The sequence below is a fragment of the Mytilus californianus genome, unplaced genomic scaffold (assembly GCF_021869535.1).
Source record: "Mytilus californianus isolate M0D057914Y unplaced genomic scaffold, xbMytCali1.0.p SCAF_3, whole genome shotgun sequence".
NCBI classification, from domain to species: Eukaryota; Metazoa; Mollusca; class Bivalvia; order Mytilida; family Mytilidae; genus Mytilus; species Mytilus californianus.
The window spans coordinates 35,764,003-35,776,864 of record NW_026262679.1 but is presented as its reverse complement, the minus strand read 5'-3'; the positions used below and the strand labels follow the sequence as shown (position 1 = coordinate 35,776,864).

The 12,862-nt window shown below is 31.3% G+C and overlaps 1 long non-coding RNA gene across 1 annotated transcript; it reads right to left on the bottom strand.

Moving 5' to 3' along the window:
- Nucleotides 1–2,682: 2,682 nt before the first annotated feature.
- LOC127734466 (uncharacterized) lies at nt 2,683–6,098 on the bottom strand. The gene is made up of 4 exons (XR_007997609.1): nt 5,486–6,098; nt 4,453–4,522; nt 3,937–3,997; nt 2,683–3,088 (listed from the first exon to the last, which is right to left on the bottom strand). It is a non-coding gene; the product is annotated as an uncharacterized LOC127734466 (long non-coding RNA).
- Nucleotides 6,099–12,862: the final 6,764 nt, after the last annotated feature.

Below are 12,862 nucleotides of genomic sequence, written 5' to 3'. Positions count from 1 at the left end.
ACTCATAAACTGACAACGCCATGGCTAAAAAAGAAAAAGACCAACAGACAAACAATAGTACACAAAACACAACATCGGAATAAAGGAATTAAGGGGCAAAAAACAAGGATTTTCTGGTATCAAGACAATAACTTAAGGGAGCTACCATTTGATTTTTATGGGTGGGTGGGGGGGGGGGGGGGGGGGGGGGGGTATAGGATGAAATTGGAAAAAATTAGGCTGGACAGGAGTTTTGAGTAAAAAAAAAAGGCAGTATGAGATTATTTGCAAAAAAAAAGGCAGGATGACAATTTAGTTTAATAAAAAAAGTCAGGATAAACTAAAAAAAAAGGCGACCGAATAGAGGGAAAAATAAAAAAACCAGGACAAAATTTTCGATCCTAGCCTCCATAAAAATCAAATGGTAGCTCCCCAAGTATAAGTCTATGAAATTATACCACTAGGTTCCATACCAAAACTGAAAAGTTGGGATTAATTTTGGGGATTATGGCCCTGACCGTTTATGAATAAGGACCAAAAATAATACTTTTCTAATACTTTGTATAAATTGCTTACTGTCAATTCAGAAATAATTGCGAACTTTTTATTAATGCAAATAATCCAACTGATTGAGTATCACAATAATAACTTGTATTCTTATATCTGATACAAAGATATGTATGCAGATTTTCATGAAATAACAATAATTAATCTCGCATTTTTGTCCATTTTAAAAAAAATTGCAATAATTTCTGAATTTACAGTATTTCTTGACCAATTTGAATGGGGACCCCGGGTTTAATTCCAAGTCTTGAATTCTTGGGGTCTTTATAATGCTGAATCTAACCATGTCTTTAGATTTTGGATTTTGGGCTCGCTATCAAATTGGTTCACATTGAGGTCCAAGGGGTCTAAAATTAAGCTTTGTTTGATTTCATCAATAATTGAATTCTTTGATATGCTGAATCTAACCATGCATTTATATTTTGGATATTGGACCATAATAAGTAAATGTCCAATTTCAAATTTTTAAGTTCTTAGACCACATTCATTCTAATTTTTTTGTCAGAAACCTATGTATCCTGTGTCAAATATTTCATCACAATCAAAATTCTGAGCTGTATCATACTAGTGCCCTAAGTGTTCAGGTCGTATCAAGCTGCGCCCTGTGGAACATATTATTTTTAAACAAACCTATCCATATCAAACACCATCATCTTCAACAGACACACTGTGTTTCACTGTGCCAACATGCAAAACTTTTATTGCGTACCAAAGGATACTTTTCCGCTGATTCACTCGAAAGTTACCTGTCGATTTAAACTTTTGTAAGTTCTTTTGTCCCATCTAATAAAAACAATAGCTATTGTTCTCTGTGCAGTTTATTCACTGGGACCTTTAAATTTCTTCTAAGAGAAATCTATCACTCATTGATTAATTTATCCGAGTTAAAAAGTGATCTTCTAAATTGATGAAAATACATGTATTATTACTCACAGAACTGCATGTGATGTTGTATTATTCTTCAATATAAATAATATATTTTCAATCTGTTTAATATAACATTGATTTAATCATATGACAAAAATTTTATCATTGTTCCTATTGAAATTTGCAATTTTTGTGTGTTTGTTATACGCCCGTCAAAATTTTGACGGGACGTATTATGGTATACAAATGTCCGGCGTCCACATGTCCCACCTCAACTTGAGAACAACTTATCCAAATTTCATGAAACTTAATATAGTTGTTTCTTATGATGGTCAAACGATCTGTATACTTTTTGATGAAAATAAGATTAAAATTTTTTGAGATACGGAACTTTGTGTAACTAAAACAGGGGTATGTATTTTTCACATGTCGCGCCGTATCTCAAAAACGATTTACGATTATTGCTTAAAACTTTACACACTTCTTAATTATATTAATCTAAAGATCTGTATACACTTTTTGGTGATGATTCAAAATTTTATTTTAGAGTTATTGATTTTTTTATTAAAAAAAAGGGGAGTTTTCACATGTCGCGCCGTATCTCAGAAACTATTTATGATTATTGCATAAAACCTCACACACAAGACGACGAGCATATCATGCCTCGTGGCGCAGCTGTTTATTTAGTTATAGAATACATTTAAGAAGGCCTTGATCTAAACATCGTCATTTTCTAGTTCTTATTTGTCAAACACACAAAAAGACAAATTTTAATAGGAACAATGTTGAAAATTTTGTCATAAATCAACTTTTAAATTTTGAATAAGTGTTAATTATATTGAACAAATTGAAAATGTATTATTGATATTGAATAAATACAACATCACATGCGTTTTTGTGAGTCCTTATTTAGTATTGGTACATGTATTTTCACCATTGAAAGTTTGATTTTTTGTTCAGGTAAATTAATCAATGAGTGATAGATTTCTCTTAGAAGAAATTTAAAGGTCCCAGTGAAATAACTCCACAGAGAACAATAGCTATTATATTTATTAGATGGGACAAAAGAACTTACAAAAGTTTAAATCGACAGGTAACTTTCAAGTGAATCTGTGGAAAGTATCATTTGGTTCACAATAATGACGTCTGTAAACTGATGAAAGTCTAATGGATGCTTTGTAAAACAGTACACTGGTACTTCTCAAATAACAACTATTATACAATTTTGTTTATTATAAAGCAAAATACAATGTATAATAATATCATGCATATATAAATAATGAAAACATATTTATACTGTAAATTCAAAAAAAATTTGCAAGCATTTATTTAAATTAATTATTGTCATTAAGGACATGTTGCAAATAAATAATGCTATCAAAATTTAAAATATAATTTTATTTTTGCAAAATCTATCTCGGTGTAGCAATTTTCAGTAAAAAAAATATATCAAAAATCTGTGAATTTTCAATAATTGGAAAATAAATAACAGCATTAAAAACAAAAATTTGTGAGTTTACAGTAAATGGAAAATAAATAATAGCATTAAAAAATTAATCATTTGGCTTTCAGAATTATCACTTAAGGATTTTAATAAACAAAAATGCAACATATATGTGGTTTGCATGATTATTATTGTCCACAGGATTGAACACACAAGGCAGCAGCAGGAACACACCTGTAAAAGGAATAAAATAATATTTCATTTGTTGACAATTCAAAGTTATTAAGTAATGTTAAAATATATGAATTAGGTAATGTTTAAATATTTGAGTGGCAATTTTTCTTTTAAATAGACAGATATTGTTGTATGTAAAAATACTTGTTTTCTATTCAAATTTATTGATTTACCAAAAAATATTGCAATAGAAATCGTGCAGCTAAATTTGTTATAAAATGGAAAGCAATCTTAATATACCAATTTTGACTTTCAAGGTGTTAAAATTACTATTACCGGTATCGCATTAATCATTCATTGAGTTTCAGACAATTGCAGAAGTTATTAAGCTGAAAATTTGAAAAATGTACATACATGGTAAAATAATTCAGGCTATTTTGATAAACTTTCATTGTTTAGTTCAAGTTTTATGATATTTACTTTGTTTTCTCCATATATTGACTGAAGAAATGAATTCTTTGGAAATTTGTATTGAAAGAAATACAAAACTGAATAAGAAGCAAAGTTTAATATAATTAAGACATCTTATCTTTGTAACAGCACTTGCAAATGAATGTGAGGGTATCTCCCCTTTACAAGTAAACAAAATTCTTTATTATCATAAAAACAATGATTCTCTTTATGATTCAGTACATGGTCATTTGGCAAAAGTTTAAAGATGGAATAAGTGAAAGTAGTTAAAAAGGACTATAAACCTTCTCAACTACTGTTTACATCTATTAAGGTAACAGTAGAAAATATCTAGACGATATAAATTGCAAACAATAAAGATTTATAGAAAGTTAAACTGTCCACAAGATTTCATCAATTGATTAAATTTGTATGTGGATGAATAAATATATTCTCACCTTGAAACAGATCCAAATGCTACCCCAGCCAGTATCCCTATGGACAAGCTGTGATGCTAACCTGTAATACAAAGTTGAATCAGTTATTTAAACTCCTCAAAATAATCTACTGTGGATTCAGATATTTTAATGGGCATTGAGGGAAAATCGAATTTCTGTGGATTCATTTAATATTCAACAATCATGGGGATTGAGGAAAAATTGGATTCTGTGGATATTTGATTGAAAGTCGATTGATAGAAAATTGGTACTTCGTTGTTGAACATTTAAAATTTGTGGTTCACTATTACTCACGAAATCTAGTGGGTATTCAGTTTAAAACTTAACAAATAGAAAAAAAAGTCAAAAACAATTTCTCTTTTCTAAGCTTGGCAGTATTTTTACCATTTTGGACAATCATATACCCTCTTTCCTCTGGAGCTGAATATCTCCATGTAATTCAATCTTTTCTGATACCTGAACCATTATTAAATTGATATCAAACACTAATAGATTAAAAAAAGTTTGTATACCTACCAACATGTTAGCAGTATCAGATCTCCAATTCTTACTCCCAACACCATGAAATCATTGTCATTACATCAGCCTATAAACATTAATAAAATAAATGGAGAATGTGTCTATGGGCCACAGATGCCCCCGCTTGTAAATATGCATGAGTCAACTTCCACATAGATCGCTTTGTGACCATAAGCATTGTGTATAAGTTCATAACATTTGGTTGAGGCAAACTAAAGTTAGAGAATGGAAACCAATTTTTGAGATGGACGGGACAGACAGACGGACAAGGGTTACACTTAATGCCCCCTCCAATACGGCAAAGGCATAAAGATATACTTGTTTGATTTATTCCTTTTACATATCAATCCTAGCACGAAAGATTTCTTTAACAAAACAGTATATTAATAACATATACTTGTTTAAGAAAACTATCGGTGCTTCAATTGATCTGTTATATTTTCACAGCAATATGGCATTATAGCCGTGAGAATATAACATTGTAAACCAATGATCTTATGTTGTGCTGAACACCACTGTCCCAGGTTAGGGCAGGGTTGAGCGCTCACAAACATGTTTAACATCGCCACATTCTTTATGCGCCTGTCCCCAGTCAGGAGCCTGTAGTTCAGTGGTTGTATTTGGTTCATGTATGTCATAATTCTACCAAAGAATGAACTTTTCTAGAAATTTGAAGGGAGGGCATCAGCAATAATTCACAATTTGAATAATGGTATAGCTTATTCCTTGTGACAAAAAGCAGAATGTATTGGTTTTAAAATCTCAATAGGTTCATTAAAACACTTCGACCAGATGTAAAGGGAGTGTGAACGGAACAAAGTAAACCAAAATACTCCAGAAAGGAAAAAGAAAAATTTACAACGCACCGGACAGAAGACTAAGGTTCATGTGGAAGAAAAGGATCGAAGTAAATGTACAGATAGATATGAAAAAGGGCAACCTGATCCAAAACTTGATGCTGCATTTGTAAAAGCATAAAGAACGATCATTCATATGGTAGAGTAATACCTACTAAGAAGAATATACCTACCAGAAGCTGTTCTTCAAAAGTTCCAAAATCAAAGGAAGATATAGCTGCATTCATCTACTGCTGAAAAAGATACAGACAAAATTAACGGTCCTTTTAAGGACCACCAAAATCTTTAAAAAGGAGTCTAAAATTGTTGTACATTCAGTTAAAATTGTTTATATAAGCTATAGCCCTACCCCTTATATATCTTCCAAAAAAATCCAGGCCCCAATCTGGAAAATTGGAGAGCCCCTGGCAAGATTTTCTGAGTTTACGAAATATTCTGTGGTTATTTATGTGATGCAGCTCTTCAGTAATGTGACCCGCATTCCCACACAAACTTTTTTGACACATAAAATGGCATAAAGTGTTGTATTTAATATTAAAACTAATTAAAAACCATAAAACTGAATCTATGGGCTTTTTTCTTTTTCCAGGTCCCAGAAATATGATACTGGAAAGAAATAAGCCCATATTTTCCATCTTTTGTTGTCCCCTGATCCCATATAAGACATTTGTTATTTCTTGCCAGGTGGCTCTTTTCTAATATTCTTTGCTGATATTTTTTGAAAAATCCCTCCATTTTAACTTACAAGTGTATGAATACATAATACCATCAAAATGACCTTACTGTGACCCCTTCTGAAACTTTAAATTAAAAAACAAACTTTTTAAAAATTTCATAAATTTAAATTTCAGTTTAATTTAAAAAGTTTAATTCAAATTTTAAAAATAATTACACCATTGTTTTTCTTATTGAATTTTCAAGTTTCTGCCCAAATTTCATCCATGTAACCCAAAAAATAAGCTTACAATTGCAGATTGAAGTGTTCAAAATATGCCCTCTGACAGGAACGGGGACCCAGTTATTTCCCCCATTGAAACGCATTGAAAATCATAGTAAATAAATGGGGTGCTGTCCAATAAATAATTTTGATAGCCACCTTGGCTATATTTTTTTTAAGAACTACATTCGTAGGTACCGGACTGGTTGCCGTAACTGGGATCCTATTCCATGTTCAAATACGTTCAATCAATGGATATTTAATTCATTTTGTATGATCAATAAAACAATCATTCAATTATTTGGGAATTAATAAGTCTTAAATTTGATATGTTTTACATCTGACATCGATTTTTCACTTGTCCAATCAGACAAGTAGTATGGTGAATCCACTTGCCTGACGCCTGTGTCAACTTGTCCCGGACAATCGGACAAACGGTAATGTCGAGCCCTGGTAGGCCACCAAGCCTAACTCCAAATACCATGAAACATGTCCCAGAAATAACCTAAAAGGAACTAGATATCATTAAGATGGGAGCCATTTCTGTGGGCCCTGCTGTGAATAATGTGTGGTAAAAAATTTGTATCTTTATGATTGGATATGGGGTTGTCAACTAAAACCAAAGTTTTTTACCTTGACCTTGACCTTTGACCTAGGAAGTTGTACATACATTATGACACACCCTCTGGTGTTGGTTAATATACATGTCAAGTATAAACTTTGAAATCATAACGGTTCTCTAGATATAGAGCTAACACAATTTGTTACGGACAGACTGACGAACAGAAGGACGGACAGACTGATCACTATAGGGCATCCGCCATTTGGCGGGGCCCTAATTAAAATTGACACAAATTATATATTTTTCCAATTTAACTAAACTATCATCCTTAAACTTTATAAAAGTTTTTTCGTTTCTTACTACCCAATAATATAGCATCAGTCCTGTCTGTGTAGGAATTTAAGAGCTGGAAAAAGGTTTGATTTCCAACTGCACAAAAATTATCCAAGTAATCTCCCATTGAATGAAACATTATTGTTTTATTTGTTGTACTTGTCTCCCCGTAAAGATAAAATGGCCCGAGAACACAGTTATTTCGTAGTGCATTTCTTTTGGACAATAAATGATAACTAAAAAAATCACACCTGTGCTTTCTCAATAATATTTTTAGTGTGGTGTACTACTTTTGGGACAAATTATATCAAAATTATAGAAAACTTCATCAGCTCTAACTCAATATGTGTACAATTTTATGTTAAGGGGTCTTGAATTCTTTTGACAGCTTCCGAAATACTAATTTTTAACCTTTTTTAGCTGGACCAAATCACTATTTTAAAATTCATGACCCAAATTTTTTTAGTGTAATTTCATCCCCCTACTTGCTATTTGAGGCATAAAACATGGAAGAAATAAATTTGGAAAGGGTATTAAAAAAAATTGCAAGTAACACTCTGTCCACACTAAGACTGTATTTGTAGACAACGAAAATCAAAGGACGATAACTGTTCCTGGACAAAATAATTTGATATTATAATTGTTTTCATATACCTCGTAACTTATTATAAAATATATGAAAATGGTAAATGAACTCGCTATTGGTGTTATGAATGAGAAAGATAAAAATAATCATATTGTTTGTTGTCTTGTGTACTTTTATGTACTGATGTTCATTTCTATAGAATCTATAAAAATTGTATGGCTTAAATAAACTTGCCTGATTTCATTCATGGTACAGCTTACGACTTGGTTCAAGATCTATTTAATCATCTTCCTTGGAACTGCTATTGATTCCTTACTGCTGTTAAGTGTTTTTCAACATTGGTTTTTATGCTATAAAAATCCACTGTCCACTTGAATAACTGAAATGTCTGCTTCATTCACAATATATAAAATAAAAATATACAGTTTGTCACAAAATTTTCTATTTTTTTTCTAACAATAATTTTTTTTCCCCCGATCATGATGATTTACTGGATTATTATAACATTATGTATTAAGTACCAGAAGTGTGTTAAAACATATCCAATATTTTGAAAATTTCCAAAAAGTTGGTTGTAACCCACAATTTCTTCCACCCTTTAAAACTATTATCTAGAACTCTCCTTACAGTAATGTTTATTTACAAAGCTCTATATAATAGCAATAGACTAGTTAGCAGACATTTGATATATAAATACTTATACACATATAGTAGACATAATTAAAAAAATTGCCTACACTAAAGGAACTTCCAGTACAAGGAGTAAAACAGGGGTATTACCTCCCCTTGCCCTTAATTTCAGCCTGTTTGGACTCCACTTCCATCACAACTGAAAAACACAGTATCTGTAGTGAAAGGCTTCTGTATGATACATTTAGTCAGTAACATGTCGGTGATAGTATGAAATAAAAAATTAAAAATCAATTAACTTTGTCGACAGTCTTTCTATATGTTTCTTTAATTTTCAAGACTAGACAAAAAAATGCAGAGCAAAATCGAATTGTTTAAAATAAATCATCAACCATTTCTTAAATTTGGAAGCATAGTTAAATACAGTACCTCTTCCTTTCAGTCGTACTAACATTGATTTAAACCTTTAACTTGGCAATTGGAGAAAATGTTGAAAACAAAACAAATTTCAAGCCTCGCTTTTTAAAAAAATAAATTAACTGTTTAAAGTGGAGAAATGTCTTCTCACATTCGATTCAAAGGTAGAATCTACATTTCTACAAATTTTGAATTTTAAACCTGGGGGATTTTTTAAGAACGGTTATGCAACATTTTCAACATTCACAATGTTAAATGGTTTAAGGAACTATTTACAATGAGAATCATACACAAGTTTAATTTTAAGATAACACCCATATGAATGTTTCATCTAATGAATGTAGACAAAATATAGATGACAGCCTAGTATCGAAGGTCCAAGGTTGAAAATTATCCCAAGGTTTGATATATTTCATGTGTGAATTATAAAGATTACTGGAAGATGATAGTTTCAGGTGACTGAATGAAAGTATTGGAAATTATAGATAATAATCTTTTTTTTTTGTTCGGTCAAAACAATATAAAATATGTGAAGTACCCAGATCATTCACATTAGACTTACTAAAAATTATTTCTACTGCAGGTCTTCCTTCGTTGCCGTCTTGGCTTTTCAGAACCAGACAAAAAGCCGATGTACATATATACTTTTTGGATTTTTTTCAACTTGTGCTTAAATTCAATTCAATATACCGTACAATATTAACTTTTATTTGGAGTGCTTAAATTTAATTTAATATTCAGAATGCATTTTTTTCAATTTTTTTCGATTTCAGATGCATCATATCGTGTCAAATACAATTAGATTTTGATTTAAAATGTTTTTTTACTTCATTTTGTAAATTATAAACAAAATTGAAAGCTTAATGCACTAATATTGGTCTTTTCGATCTCAATAACTATCAAATATCAAATGTATATCATTTCACAATTACATTAAAAGATCCCTTTGAATAACACACATCATATTCTGAATACATTGAAACCACTGAACCATCCATAGAACAAAAGCAAGATACAGACAATAAAACCTGACCAATCAAAACTAGCTCTAAAAACAACTATGTTAAATGTTAGTAAAGACGCAGCACTTGAAGCGCAATGTATTTCTGAAATGATCATTTGATATTTGTTTATATATATAGCAAACTTTTTTCAGATAAGATAAATATTCTGTAACAAAATTATACTTTTAACCATTATTTTAAATCAATTTCAATTCATGGTTTGTGTTTTTCTACAATCTGACAATCATGATGCATTTAGAATAATGTAAATTTGAAATTTGAAATAAAAATATTGCATGTCCTTTTATTGCAAACCTATTTTCACTTACATATACACTGTTATCACAGAGATATGTCTCGCTTTTTTGTAATTTCGATAATGCAAATGTTGAAATTAAAATAGCAACACTTTAACATGTAAGTTTTGCAAATATTCAAAGTCAATAAACCATGACTGAAGGTAAATGGCTAAACAATCTCCTTGGAAATGAGATGTGCCAATGCAAATACAACTGCATACCAAATACCATTGACTTATCATAAGTAGTTCTCTTTAAACAAACCTAAACACAAACTAATACATGTAAACTAAGCAAAATTTCAAAGTCAATTAACCATAACTGAGGGGGCAGGGTCAAATAATCTCCATGGTAATGAGATGTGCCAATGCTAATACAACTGCATACCAAATATCATTGACCTACCATTCGTGGTTCCCAATAAACCAACTTAATCACAAACTAATACATGAATACTAAGCAAAAGTTTCAAAGTCAATAGACCATGACTGAGGGGGTGGGGCCAAATAATCTCTAGGGAAATGAGACATGCCAATGCTTATACAACTGCATACCAATTATCATTAACTTACCACTAGTGGTTCCCCATAAACTCATGCACCTAATCACAAACTAATACATGAAAACTAAGGATAAATTTCAAAGTCAATAGACCATAACTAATGGGGCAGTGCCAAATAATCTCCATGGTAATGAGATGTGCCAATACTAATACAACTGCATACCAAATATCTTTGACTTACCACTAGTGGTTCACCATAAACTAGACCTAATCACAAACTAATACATTGTTGATGCCGCCGCCGACGCCGGAAACAGCAGACCTATGTCTCGTTTTTTGACTCTGTCAAGCGAGACAAAAACTGATAGAGCTAACCACACATATGTCTCTATAAACAATTCATATACATTGCCAATATTTTTTCAAGTCTTTCACTTTTTGCTGATTGTTCTGCCATCCTTGGTATAGTTGGAAATAAAATAGTCATTATTATTCAGCATCTACAGAAATCACCAAATTTTTATACATAATGTTTTTTAAACATTTTCTTATTGTTGAAGGACTTTTTTCCCCCTCTTTTTTTTCTCTATTTTTCTGCTTCTTCAACAGGGTCATCAGAAAGAAACAATCAATTAAAAAATCTACTTCAATGTATAATACCCATCCTCACACTTCTACCAGTGAGTGTATCTTTAGTTTGAATTGACTGCATCATCTTTCCATATGGACAGCTTCCAAAACTTCAGCATGATATCTCAAAGTCTCTACAGACATAGGTAGGAAGCCTGTAGCTGTCATAGATCGCTAGCAAACATCTTTGCAGCCCGTCCTCGCGAGTCAGCGACAGAGGCCATCTCAACATCGATGAATGTCGTCCCGTTTGGAGGAAACCAGCTAATTAAAGGAAACACCACAAAATGCAAAATTACTTACATTGCCTACATTTCTTCAAGTCTTTTCACTTTCTGTTGGTTCTTCTGCCATCCTTGGTATAATTGGAAATAAAAGAAAGTTATTATTACTCAGAATCTACAGAAATCACAATATTTTTATACATAATTTAGCAAAAAATCAACCATATAGACAATAGTTGAAAGTTTTCATTAGATATACACAATTTACTGTATACCTTTGGCAAAATACATCACTTAGTTTTGTAGAAGTTCTGATTCCTTTTCAAGCTTAAAGTTTTAATCATTTTCTAATTGTTAAAACTTGTCTGTGAACTTATGAAAAACAGAAATATTTTCTTAATGCTTGTAGTTTAAAGGGTTGGTTGGCTTGCTTGCTTTGTTTGTATAAATGTTTGCTCAAGCATTGTAATTAAGATTGACATCTGCAATCAATAGATAGGTGGGGCTTCAGCTTGTATACATTATACTCATACTTAAATGTTATTGGATGTTAAGTATAATGCAGAGTATAACGTATACAAGCTGAAGCCCCGCCTATCTATTGATTGCAGATGTCAATCTTAACTACAATGCTTGAGCAAACATTTTTACAAACAGCAAGCAAGCCAACCAAATCTTTAATCTACAAGCATTAGGAAAATAGCTCTTAAGGGTTTCTTTGTTGAATACAAAGTATATTTGACATTTTCGCTCTCTTATCTATTTTTCTTCTTCTTTAATGGGGAAGTCAGAAAGAAACAATCAATTAAACAATCTACTTGCCTAAATTTCTTCAAGTCTTTCACTTTCTGCTGGTTTTTCTGCTCTCCTTGGTATAATTGGAAATAAAAGAAAGTTATTATTATTCAAAATCTACAGAAATCACAACATTCTTATACATAATTAAGCAAAAAATCAACCATATAGACAATAGTTGAAAGTTTTCATTAGATATACACAATTTACTGTATACCTTTGGCAAAATACATCACTCAGTTTTGGAGAAGTTCTGATTCCTTCTCAAGCTTAAAGGTTTTCATCATTTTCTAATTGTTAAAACTTGTCTGTGAACTTATGAAAAACAGCAATATTTTCCTAATGCTTGTAGTTTAAAGGGTTGGTTGGCTTGCTTGCTTTGTTTGTATAAATGTTTGCTCAAGCATTGTAATTAAGATTGACATCTGCAATCAATAGATAGGTGGGGCTTCAGCTTGTATACATTATACTCATACTTAAATGTTATTGGATGTTAAGTATAATGCAGAGTATAACGTATACAAGCTGAAGCCCCGCCTATCTATTGATTGCAGATGTCAATCTTAACTACAATGCTTGAGCAAACATTTTTACAAGCAAAGCAAGCAAGCCAACCAAATCTTTTATCTAC